The following is a 14,754-nucleotide window of genomic DNA, read 5'->3' on the forward strand; positions in this document are numbered from 1 at the left end:
GCCAGGCAAGTCTGCTCTATGTATTTACATAGAATCCCAGTTAATGCCATGTTTTCCATCTCCCTTCTCACTCCCACACCTGCCCCTGCCAACTCCAAGTTTAGAGTCCCTCTGGGTTTTGTTTGGGAGCTCAGTTCTTTCCACACTATTGTCCTTCTTTGCATTTACACAGAACTGTTTAGGACCATAGTTCCCACCAATTTGTAGCCGTCATTAATATCTTCCACCAGATGAAATCTCTCATCTGCTAGTGGTTCCCTCTAGTACATTATCCTTGGAAAAAGTTCTGGGCATTGGTAAGTAATGCAGTTCAAATACACCAATCTAGCCTGTAATGGCATTTGTTTAGTAACATAAAAGTAGAGCCCATGGTGGGGATGGGTACTTCTCTACAGAAGGATATTTTTTAACGTAAGGAGATTGTCCATCTGTTCTTGTGGGTTTAGAGACATGTTTTGGGGGAGCCCTAGAACAGAGAAGGGAGAAGAAATGCTATTTTTTTTCATTTGTTCCTGCATCTTCCTCCATTTGCCATCTGGAAGATTGGTGTTTTCCTGAGAGACATCTGGTAGCCCTGTCTGTTCTGGGGTTTCTCCTTAGCTTAAACAATAAGGAAAATGCACTGTAGTTATTATTTCTTCCTTATGAATACAGCATCTTGCAATGGTTGCAGCACTTTGGATATTATCATGGTTTCATCTCCTTGGGAATATTTCTCATTTCCTATTTTTTTTTTTTAATTAATTTATTTATTTGTTTATTTATGGCTGTGTTGGATCTTCGTTCCTGTGCGAGGGCTTTCTCTAGTTGTGGCAAGCGGGGGCCGCTCTTCATCGCGGTGCGTGGGCCTCTCACTATCGCGGCCTCTCTTGTTGCAGAGCACAAGCTCCAAACGCGCAGACTCAGTAGTTGTGGCTCACGGGCCCATTTGCTCCGCGGCATGTGGGATCTTCCCAGACCAGGGCTCGATCCCGTGTCTCCTGCATTGGCAGGCAGATTCTCAACCACTGCGCCACCAGGGAAGCCCCTCATTTCCTATTTTGAGGTGCATTGTTTTCTTCTTCTGATAGAAGGACCTCACCCATCTAGGCTTCTAGCAACACTATAAAATTAGAAGGAAAAAAACTTCAGAAGTGGCAAAACAGATGATTAACAGCAATGCCGTGGCATTATTAAGTTAAGGATATCATGCTGTTTACCCATTCACACATGTTTATTGATTTAATGTTTTGCAAATTTAGACCTGTTCAGTCTCAGCTGACGTGCAGGTGCATATACCAACCAGACTGATATTTATGCCATAAGTGAGAAATAACTTGATAATTTATGAGTGGTGAAACCCAAAGTCGAACAGGTTTTCCCTCAGGAAAGGAAAAAACACATGTGGTCCATTTTAGACAACTCTTTTCTTCAGCTTTTTCATTTTAAGAAAGTCCACACTGTCTGGTGGGGTTGTCGGAGGGAGAATTATGCAATTCAGTCAGCCCATGTTTTCTTTTACAAAGAGTGTCTGAGAGAAATGTGCCTGAGTGACGGATTTTTTTTCTTTTTTTGCTTGCTTTTTCTCTACGTCTGTGCAGAGGCTGGACCTACGCTAATGAGGACAGCCTGGGAGTTCAGCGGCCACATTTGAGATGTCCAGGGGTTGTCACTAAGTGACTGGCCCATGGAGATGATATGCTGAGGGAATAATTAGTAAAATAGGTCCTGGGCAACATGTGATATGAGCATCTCCCTTTCTTATAAGCCCCATGTTTGACAAAAGAGCTAGAGATACCTGTTTCTTTTTTTTTTCTTTTAAACTAGGGCTATGAATTTGGTTATAAAGGGGCAAAGGAAGTTTTTCTATTAGAGAGAAGGGCACATATCAGTTTGGGGAGGAGAGGTTAGGGGAGAGTTGCTTGAAGGTCATCTTGGAAAGACACCCAAACACACTTGAACACAGGCATATATGCACGCTTGCACACGCACTCATGCTCTCACATATGTACTTAATGATGAGAAGGATGGGGAATTCTGAAGGTAAAAAAAACGAGGCGCCAGCTCGTCAGTCCCCTTCTCCACAACCTTGCTCTTCTTTCGTTTGGAGAAGTCTGTGGCAGCCCACAGACTTTATGTCTGAGCCATAAAACTGATCTAAGCTTGTATCAAAAGTTGCTTACCCTCACAGCAGCATGGATCCTTCAGAGACCAAGGGCTTCAACGCAAGATATAAGCTGCTTTGGCTTTGTTTTGCCACCATCATGGAGACAGGATTGGAAGGCAGGAAGTTGATTCAAAGACTAAAGCTGGAAAAGTGGGGAAATAGAGGCATGCAATAGTCACTGGTCCATAGTAATTCTGGAAAACAGGCAGGCACATGTTAATTTCTTGTGGAAGCCCAGTTCCGCTCCTTGGGAATGATTTTCTGTTGTTTTTGGTTCTTAGTTTAAGCTTATGGTGCTTCCATCAGAACAGTTCTCTTAAATATTCTGTGAGTTCTCCATGAATTCAGTACTTTTAAGAAAGCCGCAACCTCAAATCTCTTTAAGATAAGCTCTCTTCTACCTTAGAGTCCTTATGAAGTTGCTGTGTGACAATCCCTTAAGATTCTAAAAAGCCCCATTGCATAACAAGAGTCTGTAAGGCATGCTTTAAGATCTTTAGAAAAACTTTTGCCTATTTGAAAGAGTCTCTGAGGTGCCATCTTACGTCTTCTGAGGTTTTATAAAAGGATCCTAATGGCCCATCCTAGATTTGATCTTTGCCTGGAAGCCGTTTCTTAATTTGAGAGTGGTCTGCCATCTTAACAGATTGAGAAAAGACATCTTTTATGTTCACATCTAAAAAGGCCTGGCTTCTTTATATTTCTTCCAATTTTCCTTGAAATTGAACAATTGCTGTATTAGTTTTTTATTTCTGTGCAACAAATTATCACAAACTTAGTAGCTTAAAACAACACAGATTTATTATCTCAGAGCATATTTTAGCTGGGTCCTCCGCTCTGGGTCTCACATGGCTACAATCAGGCAGCTGTTATCTACAGAAAGATCTGCTGGCAAGCTCCTTGAGGTGATGGCAGAATTCATTTCCTTGAACTGTGTCACTGAGGTCTCTATTTCTTCCTGCTTTCAGCTCCTAGAGGACACTGTCATGTCCTTACCGTGTGGCCCTTCCAGAGCCTTCTCACACTTCAAATCTCTTCACAGAAAGGGACCACTCCCTTTTAAGGGCTCATCTGGTTAGGTTAATCCCACTAGGATAATCTTCCGTTGATTAACTCAGAGTTAGCTGATTAGGAACTTTAATCACATCTGTTAAATTCCTTGTGCCATATAATATAACCTAATCACGGGTGCCACACCAGGAGGTGGAGATCATGGGGGGCTGTCTTAGAATTCTCCCTGCCACAGTCATTTTTGGTTCATCTCTCCTCTCCCATTTCACCATAGGTAGCTAAAAACCCAAGCAGAACCATCCATGCTCTTCATGGAAATTTGTTCGCTCATCATCAAGTTTATTATATTTTCCATTTTCCACATTCAGCTACCGAATGAAAAGGGCCCCCTTTTCTCCAGCTTCTAGTTATTTTTACTCTCTTTCCTTTAGCGCTTACCGAAAGTTTCCTTGGGGGGTTTTAGACTTCTGCTAATGCTCTTTTCAAGCCCCTTTAGGTTTTTACTAACATGCCCCTTGTATTCCCTCCAGCTACCATGAACCATGAGATGCCAAAGCTGATGACATGTTTTGGGGTTTTCTTATGGCATCAGTACCAGAATCAAGTACGAGTACCAAAATATGCGTCATTTATCCACAGTTGTATAGCAAGCCACTCTAAAACTTAGCTTAAAACAACAATCAATCTTTTTTTTGTTTAAGCTCACAAATCTGCCAGGAGAATTCTAGACATAGGGCTGTGTTTACTAAACCAATTAACACATAAGATGAGATGAGATTGCTCTGTTAGCTTAAAATTCTCTGGGCTAGGAGTTCTACTTTTTAGCCATCAAAAATTAGTTGTTTGGACCAAACTCCCCACTGAGAACTAGGAAAGCTGGAACACACACACACACACACACACACACACACACACCCCAAGCCAGTAAAAATGTGTGGGGAAACATCTTAGGGAGAGGGAGGAAGCCCAAAGAGGTGAGTCTGGCATTTGGTGCCACTATCCTTTCAAGAGACATGGCATTCTTACAAGCAGTAAATGAGAAGCTGAGCAGAACTTTAAGCAGACATAGGTCTAGGGGGCAAAAACTGAAGCTCAAGGCTTTCTATAGAGCAGGAATCTATTTATAGAGGTGAGTTGGGACCCCAAAGGGATATACACTGGAAGTACAGCCCTGCCAGATACTGACATCCAACTTCTAACCATTTCAATTTCTGGTTATAAGGTGATCTGGAGGCCCTAGCTCAAGACCAGATTCCAAAAGTAAAAGAAAATTCTCATTGAAGGAAGTTAACATTATCTAGAACTTCAACTTCCTCTCCATTTTTTTTTTTTTTTTTATATACAGTGTCTGGCACCCAATCAAAAATATTTCGGCATTTGAGAAGATAGTACTTAACTAAAAGCCAAGATAATAAAACATACGATAGATATTTATTATTTCGTTTGATGCAGTTATCAGACATGAACTTCAAAATAATATGTTCAAAGAACTAAAAGAACAAAACAGAGAATTTCAGCAGAGAAATAAAAAGAATGAAAGAGACACTTTAGCTGGTAAATCCTCATATTAATAGTAACTGGTATTAAGAACTTGATGATTAATACACTTGACGCAACTGTCATACATAGAAGAGTGTACCCAACAACTGCAGCACCATTTATCTAAATTGGACATATGCTAGTTCATCAGCTACTCTAACAAATTTCTTAAGATTAAAATTAGAGAGTATATTCTCTGACTACACTAGAAATAAGTTAGATATCCATAATAACACTACCACTGTAGAAAACTAGAAAATTCCCATATGTTTGGAACTTCAACAATATACTTCTAAATAACCCATGTTACCCAGAAGTAATCAAAATGGAAATTAGAAAATACTTGAACTGAATGATAATGAAAAACATACATAGTAAGGTTTGTGTGATGAAATGAAAGCAGTGCTTCCAGTAAAATATATAAATGTCAACATACATATTAGACAAGCAAAGGGTCTTAAAATCAGTGATTTAAGTATCCATCTCAAGAAGTTGCAAAAATAAAATTAAATGAAACCTAAAGTAAGTAAAAGCAGGGAAATTATAAAAGCAGAAATTATTTAAAAAGAAAATAAATATAAAAGAAAAATTAACAAAGCCAAAAAATTATTCTTTGTAAAGACTATGAACATTGACAATCCCCTGGTGTGACTAATCCATGAAAAAAGAGAGAAGGCAAAAATAACCAATAATAGAAATGAAAAAGGGATATTATCACTGGTCCTTCTGACAATAAAAAAGATAACATGAGGATATTAGGACTATGATGAGAGATTTGAAATTTTAGGTAAAATGAAAAAATTCCAAGAACACATTACAACTGACATCAAAAAGTAGAAACTGTCCAACTGGTTCTAAAATCTATATGGAAATGGAGACGGAGGAGGGGGAATTGGATGAAAGCAATCAAAATGTACAAACTCCCAGTTATAAGACAAATAAGTACTAGGGATGTGATGTACAACATAATAAATATAATTAACACTCCTGTATGTTATGTATGAAAGTTGTTTAGAGAGTAAATCCTACAAGTTCTCATCACAAGGAAAAAAAATTGTTTTCTTTTTCTTTTATATTGTAACTCTATGAGATGATGGATGTTCACTAAACTTATTGTGGTAATCATTTAATGATATATACTAGTCAAATCATTATGCTGTACACCTTAAACTCAAACAGTGCTGTATGTCAATTAAATCTCAAAACTGGAAGAAAGAAAAGGTAGAAATTGACCAACGGGTTCTAAAATCTATATGGAAACACGGAGAGCTAATAATGGCTGAAATACTTTTGAAGAAAAAGAACAGAGTTGGGAGGAGCCACACTACTGAATATCAAGACTTGTTCTAAAGCTGTTACAGTTGAGATAGTGGTACTGGCACAAGGATAGACTAGTAGAGAACTGGAAGAGAACAAAATCCAGCAAAAGACCCACCCACATATGACACTTGACTTACATAAAAGGGGGCACAGCAGAGAAGAAGGGAGAAGATGGTCTTGTAGCAAATGGTGCTGGGGTATTTGGACACCTACATCAAAGAGAAAACTGAAAATAAAATTCAGAAAATAAAATTTGACTGCTCCCATGATCATGACAGGAAAAAACTCTAGAAAAAAACACAGGAGTATATCTTCATGAAGTGAGATTGGCAAAGATTTCCTAAATGGAACACAAAAAGCACTAGCCATAGAAGAAAAGATAAATAAATCGGAATAAATTAAATTTAGGAACTCCTGTTCCTAAAGCAAAAGGTACCAATAAGAGAGTGAAAGGCAAACCTCTTCCACTTTGTGGGAGAGGATGTTTGAAAATCATATAACAGACAAGGGACTTGAATCCAGAATATGTAAAAATAATTTCTATAAATCTATAAGAGAAACATAGATAATCCTACAGAAAGATAATCAGATGGCCAATAAGCATTTGAAAAGGTGCTCAATTTTATTACTAAACAGAAATACGCAAATAAAAACCCCAATGAGGTACCACTACATCCCCATCAGAATGGCTAAAATTATAAAGACTGACAATATCCAGTGTTGGTGAGACTATGGAGAAACTAGAACTCTCATGCCCTCTGGGGAGTGAAATTGGTGCAATCATTCTGGGAAAATGTACATTACATGCATACATATTTTATGACCCAACTAGTCCTCTCCTAGGCTTACACTGAAGAAAAATGCTTGCATATATGAGCCAAAATACACATATGAGAATATTCACAGCACCATTATCTGTAAGAGCTAAGAATGAAAGAACCATGCAAACCAAAGTCCTATGAGCCATCAAATGATAAATACCATGTATTTTAATCATATAATAATAAAGAACATGGAGCAATGACAATTAAGGTGCAACTGCCACACATCATGGATGAACTTCACAAACATAATGTCTGAGCAAAATATCACCCTCCCCCCAAATATATATACATATATATATTGTGTGTATATATATATATATTTTACACATGTATAAGTTGGTACCTAGCCAGAGATGTCAGGGAATCCTCTGCTAATCTCTGGAGATTTCTCTTTACAACTTCCTCCTCTATGATACTCTGCTCCACAAATCCCATGCCATTTTAGCCTGCCAGAACCCCACAATGAAACCTTCAGGCTCTGTTAGGGTTCCCCCTGGAAACAGCTTCCAGGAAGGAAGCTGGGGCAATTGAAGGGCTCACCTCATTTGTTTGTCTCCTTCCATGGATAACAGTCTTGCAATGGCCTGTTATCTAATGTCTAAAAACCACAGTTTCATATATTTTCCCCAGTTTTCCAGTTATTTACAGTAGGATCACAGTAATAGAAGTGCAAATATTTGGATTCCACTCCTGGAAATTCTGATTCAAGGTGAGACCCTGGTATCTGCATTGTGAAAAAAGTATATAAAAGTGATTCTACAGTGCAGTTCCCCAGTTGTCTATGATGAGAAAAAGGCCATTGTCACTAACTGACAGGCCTACGGTTCCTTATTTGAAATACTGAGGGTCACATTTACACACACTAGTTGCATTTAAAAACTAGCATATATTATCATTTCAATTAGTATGTATTTACATATATGTATGTTATTTTAACTCTACTGGGCATTCTGACCCTATGAATTTGAATTCTGAAGTGAAAATATATTCACCAATTTAAAGTATAGAATCAAGCTTGGTTGGCGTGTATGCTTAATTTTTAAAAATCATGTTGGATATCCCTTTACAAATGACATCTCTGTTCAAGGATTTTTAAAATGTATTGATCTTTTATCATACACCATGATCAAGTGGGGTTTATCCCAGGAATGCAAGGATTCTTCAACATATGCAAATCAATCAACGTGCTACACCATATTAATAAACTGAAGGATAAAAATCATATGATAATCTCAATAGATGCAGAAAAAGCTTTTGACAAAATTCAAACACTTATTTATGATAAAAACTCTCCAGAAAGTAGGCATAGAGGGAGCCCACCTCAACATAATAAAGGCCATATATGACAAACCCACAGCCAACTTCGTTCTCAATGGTGAAAAACTGAAACCATTTCCTCTAAGATCAGGAACAAGACAAGGTTGCCCACTCTCACCACTGTTATTCCACATAGTTTTGGAAGTTTTAGCCACAGCAATCAGAGAAGAAAAAGAAATAAAAGGAATCCAAATAGGAAAAGAAGAAGTAAAACTGTCACTGTTTGCAGATGACATGATACTATACATAGAGAATCCTAAAGATGCTACCAGAAAACTACTAGAGCTAATCAATGAATTTGGTAAAGTAGCAGGATACAAAATTAATGCACAGAAATCTCTTGTATTCTTATACACTAATGATGAAAAATATGAAAGAGAAATTAAAGAAACACTCCCATTTACCACTGCAACAAAAAGAATAAAATACCTAGGAATAAACCTACCTTAGGAGACAAAAGACCTGTATGCAGAAAACTATAGGACACTGATGAAAGAAATTAAAGATGTTACAACCAGATGGAGAGATATACCATGTTCTTGGATTGGAAGAATCAACATTGTGAAAATGACTATACTACCCAAAGCAATCTACAGATTCAATGTAATCCCTATCAAACTAACAATGGCATTTTTCACAGAACTAGAACAAAAAATTTCACAATTTGTATGGAAACACAAAAGACCCCGAATAGCCAAAGCAATCTTGAGAACGAAAAGCGAAGCTGGAGGAATCAGGCTCCCTGACTTCAGACTATATTACAAAGCTAAAGTAATCAAGATAGTACGGTACTGACACAATAACAGAAAAATAGATCAAAGGAACACGATAGAAAGCCCAGAGATAAACCCACACACATATGGTCACCTTATTTTTGATAAAGGAGGCAAGAATATACAATGGAGAAAAGACAGCCTCTTCAATAAGTGGTGCTGGGAAAACTGGACAGCTACATGTAAAAGAATGAAATTAGAACACTCCCTAACACCATACACAAAAATAAACTCAAAATGGTTTAAAGGCCTAAATGTAAGGCCAGACACTATAAAACTCTTAGAGGAAAACATAGGCAGAACACTCCATGACATAAATCACAGCAAGATCCTTTTTGACCCACCTCTGAGAGAAATGGAAATAAAAACAAAAATAAACAAATGGGACCTAATGAAACTTAAAAGCTTTTGCACAGCAAAGTAAACCATAAACAAGATGAAAAGACAACCCTCAGAATGGGAGAAAATATCTGCAAATGAAGCAACTGACAAAGGACTAATCTCAAAAAATATACAAGCAGGTCATGCAGCTCAATAGCAAAAAAACAAACAACACAATCTAAAAATGGGCAGAAGACCTGAACAGACATTTCTCCAAAGAAGATATACAGATCACCAACAAACACATGAAAGGATGCTCAACATCACTAATCATTAGAGAAATGCAAATCAAAATTACAATAAGGTATCACCTTACACCGGTCAGAATGGCCATCGTCAAAAAATCTACAAACAATAAATGCTGGAAAGGGTGTGGAGAAGAGGGAACCCTCCTGCACTGTTGGTGGGAATGTAAATTGATACAGCCACTATGGAGAATAGTATGGAGTTTCCTTAAAAAACTAGAAACAGAAATACCATATATGATCCAGCAATCCCACTACTGGGCATATACCCTGAGAAAACCATAATTCAGAAAGAGTCATGTACCACAATGTTCATTGCAGCACTATTTACAATAGCCAGGACATGGAACCAACCTAAGTATCTATCGACAGATGAATGGATAAAGAAGATGTGGCACATATATACAATGGCATATTACTCAGCCATAAAAAGAAACAAAATTGAGTTATTTGTAGTGAGGTGGATGGATCTAGAGTCTGTCATACAGAGTGAAGTAAGTCAGAAAGAGAAAAACAAATACCATATGCTAGCACATATATATGGAATCTAAAAAAAAAAATGGTTGTGATGAACCTAGGGGCAGGACAGGAATAAAGACCCAGATGTAGAGAATGGACTTGAGGACATGGGGAGGGGGAAGGGTAAGCTGGGACAAAGTCAGAGATTAGCATTGATATATATACACTATCAAATGTAAAATAGATAACTAGTGGGAAGCAGCCGCATAGCACAGGGAGATCAGCTCCGTGCTTTGTGACCAGCTAGAGGGGTGGGATAGGGAGGGTGGGAGGGAGACGCAAGAGGGTGGGGATATGGGGATATAGGTATACATATAGCTGGTTCACTTTGTTATACAACAGAAACTAACACACCATTGTAAAGCAATTATACTCCAATAAAGGTGTTAATAAATAAATAAATAAATAAAATGTATTGCTCTTTTAAGAAAATTGCTGAGCTCACTTACATCTGGATTCTGTAATGTGTAGCAGTTTTTAGATTATGCAAGCACACACACCATAACTTGCATACACATATATGTTTTTAAATATTACAATAGCATTAATAGCTAATATTTATTGAGCACTTATGTGCCAGGTACTGAACTAAATTCTTTATATTGATTATATCCTTTGAATCTCAAAACCACCATAAAACGTAGGTCTTGTCATGATCTCCTTTTATGAGGTTGCTATCTTGCCCAATGTTAGGCAATGAAAAGGTGTACAACCACAAGTCAGCTCAAGTGTTTGTGATTTCAAACTGTGCTTGTAAAAACTGTGCTACAAAATCCATGTAGAATCAGAAAAATTCCCCCAAATATTTTGAAATAAAGTGAAACGGTGAAGGAATTTTGACCAAACTTTTTTTTCTCAGACTAATAAGATTTTTAAGTTTACCTCTTTTATGGAAAGAAGTAGAGTAAAAAATTGGCAAATGGGAATTTTTCTAATGATAACCCTTTTCCTTCAAGTAAGCAATGACCTTTCAAGTCAATATTTACTATTATTGATTGAAATCTAAACATACAGTAGGTTCAACTGAAAAAGGAAGTTTTGCCATATCAAAGAACTTTGATACAGATAAAGAAGAAAATGATTAATCCTGGGGGAATCAGAACTTTGGTCCCATGTTTACCTGCAGGTGAATGGCAGCAGACACTTTATCAAAGAAGAGTCATTAAAAGGAATCAGCAATTTCAGGAATCCCTTGAATCAATGCATAGCTCTCCCCTTGTTTATAAAAGCCCATTTGTCTCTGTGCAGACTGGCTGGGTTCTGTGCAGACATCTCACAGTACCACACATTCTCTGTTCAATAAAGCCATAAAGGCTGAACTCAAAATAGTTCAGCCATCAGGTAAGGTATTGTCCCATCTCCAAAACAAAGTCTCTTTTATTAACTTTCACTAAAAACAATAAGGCAGTCTGTGCATATGTGCATCAGAGACTGCCATAAAAGGAAAGGGCAGGGGATAATTTTCTATTATTTCTGTTTCTGTTCTTTGTGGTTTTTTTAAGATACACCACCTTTGCCCTTCCACACCCAAAAACATTTGCCTGTTTCATAAAACTCAGTTTAAAGAAACTTAGGTTAATCGACTCCACATGAATAGAAATGGTATGCAGGTTTCTGTAATGAACATTTAGGATTGTTCATCTTCTTCACCTCTTACAGCAATTGCAAAGTGAGAGACACACCGGCCTGGAAGTCTAATGAGCACCTGTTTCATTTACTCATGATATAACTCGAGCTCCTGTAAAAATTGCTTTTGCAAAAAAGATGAAAAATGATAAACAAGCTCCTCTTCCCAGAGCCATAGTAGCTTATCCATAACTATCACTTCATAAACAGTTTCAATCCAAGTCTCATCTTTTGCTGTCTCAGAGGAAAGCCTTGGAAACATGGTAGGAAAATGCATGCTTTGGCTCAAACTGCTTGGACTTGGATCCCAACACAACCACCTACTAGCTGTGTAATCTTGAGCAAGTCACTTACCCATCCTGCGCCTTACTTTCTTATTGGGGAGTTGGGAACAATAATAGTACCTGTCTCATGAGTAGGCATTTTTTTGGGAAAAATTCAGCCATTTTTTGACTGTTCTCATGGTTATTGTGGTGAATTCTCTCAATACATATCAATTTATTTGAAATAGGATAGACACTATCTGATAGAGTTAAGAAATCTCTAGGGCTTCCCTGGTGGCGCAGTGGTTGAGAATCTGCCTGCCAATGCAGGGGACACGGGTTCGAGCCCTGGTCTGGGAAGATCCCACATGCCGCAGAGCAACTAGGCCCGTGAGCCACAATTACTGAGCCTGCGCGTCTGGAGCCTGTGCTCCGCAACAAGAGAGGCCGCGATAGTGAGAGGCCTGCGCACCGCGATGAAGAGTGGTCCCCACTTGCCACAACTAGAGAAAGCCCTCGCACAGAAACGAAGACCCAACACAGCCATAAATAAATAAAAAATAAATAAATAAATAAAAATTTTAAAAAAAAGTTAAAAAAAAAAAAAAGAAATCTCTAGATCAACCATATCTGCAATATATCCTAGCTAATTTCATCCAGCCTCAAGACTCTTTACAAATCCCTCCCATATACAGATTCTTCCATAACTAGGTCCTTGTCCAAAAGGACCTCATGCATATTCCTCCAAATTCCAAAATTACTGTAGTTGTTGCCTGGCTCGCTGTTGTGGTTTATCACCTACTGTTTTGTATTCTCAATTATACTTCTTTTTATCTATGAGTTGTCTTCCTAACAAGGCTGTGAGCTACTCAAAGGTAGAAACTTTAATAGTTCTCTGATTCCTCTCTTATGCTTAGCAGCAGCGGCATCTTCTCATCATATCTCCTCTTATCTCTTCAGCTAAGGCAATCCCCCCAAAGGGCTGACAGCACGCTCAGCAGCTGGGGTAACAAACCTTCATTTCTGATGGGGGCCTGGGTGGTACATCAGAACATCCACTATAATATTCAGGACAGTGTTAGTGTAATAACCATAGAAGGTAGGGCCAGACCTTCCTGCACTTGGGCAGAGATTTTCTATCTGTCCTCTGTGATAGTGTTGGGTGCAGATTTTCCTAGGGAGATGGATTGGGTGACCTCTGAAGGTTGACCTTATTCATTATCAGCCTACATATGAATCAATAGCAGTTGAGAGGCTTCCTTGGGCAAATAATTATTGCCCTAATGAATCAAAATGTCAGTGCTAGCAAAACATAGGTATCTGTTTGAGCACCCATGTTCAATTACAGGTCCAAGGAATCCACCAATGATCCCCTTCCCCAAACCACACTCAAGAGAAGCTGAAGAAGAGCTCGGAGCTGGCTCTAAACCTCTAAAAAACAAAACAAAACAAAATAAAAACTATAAGAAACTCTTGAGAAATAGAAGGTGGTTAGGTCTAGGGTGGCGTAGATGATGAGGCATGCTCTAAAGCCCCAAATGGGGATAGGCTGGCAGGGAATTTTCTAGTTGTGTTCTTTTCTCTTCCCAACATTCCCTGAGCAGAGATCATTGCCTTCTCTACCATAACTACAGAGCCCTTAAGATGATATCTTAGAAGCTCTGGAAGCTGCAGAGATAAAGAATATAAGGTCTCAGTGCAGATGAGCTGGCAAGCACCTGAGCAACCTGCTCTTCCTCAAAGCACCCTCAACAGCTTTAGCAATGGCATCCTTGGGTAAAAGCAGTTCCTGGGAAGAGGGACTGAACTCCCAGGGTAGAAAGGATGATGCAAGGGTGACTTAATCCTGGATTTCAGCACGAGGGTCTCTTCACCATGGGTCATTTCCCCAAAATCATTTGGTATAGAACTCCCCATCTTCTAACTCACTTGAGGAAATGCTAGCCAGGGTCTAATAAGCTTTTGCCCTTCTCTCCAGGTAGACACCACTAGCTGAATATATAAGCCAGGGTTCCAGTGGAAAATGGTGGCATATTCAACCTGATAATTTGAGAAAACTTTAATATTAAGGCTATTTATAGTTATGTAGGCAGCATATAGTGCTAGCAACAGACCTGAAAGGAGTTAAGAGATATTAGAATCACAAGGAGAAAGTTGGGATTCTGATCTTCAGTCAAGGACACAGCCAACACCATAGGGAGCAAAGTGAGAGAATAAATACACTTGACCTCACATTCTCCCCTCCCACCATTCTCCTGATGGTTCTTCCCAGTGGCTGAACCCAAGAGGAAGCCAGAAGGCCAGAGAACCTGTTGATGTTGTCTGTATAGGTCAGCCTTAAGGGATACTGAGCAGGGTGGGAAAAGATGGTGAGTGGATCTGGAGGGATGAACAGAAGACCTCCAGAACACAAAGTTAGCTGATAATCCCAAGGAACAAATAATGAGATATCTTACAAAGACAAACACTATACAGTGAAAACAAATACTGAAAAACTTGCACCAAAAAAGCAGAATTAATGTAACAGACAAAGATTTTAAATGAATAAAATTCAGAGATATAAGGAGGAATATTAGAAACATGAAGCAGAGGAAAGCAGTTATGAAAAATAGGTAATTGAACATATTGTGATGGAGAATAATACAATAAATGGGTTTAACAGCAGAATGATTATAGTTAAAGAACAAATTAGTGAGCTGGAAGACCTTCCCACAATTTTGGGTGTCCAACCCTTCCTTGGGTCCCATGAGTCAAAGTAAGTTGCCTCTCTGCCTAAGCTGATTCTGTCAC

This window comes from Balaenoptera ricei, chromosome 9, assembly GCF_028023285.1.
Source record: "Balaenoptera ricei isolate mBalRic1 chromosome 9, mBalRic1.hap2, whole genome shotgun sequence".
NCBI lineage: Eukaryota > Metazoa > Chordata > Mammalia > Artiodactyla > Balaenopteridae > Balaenoptera > Balaenoptera ricei.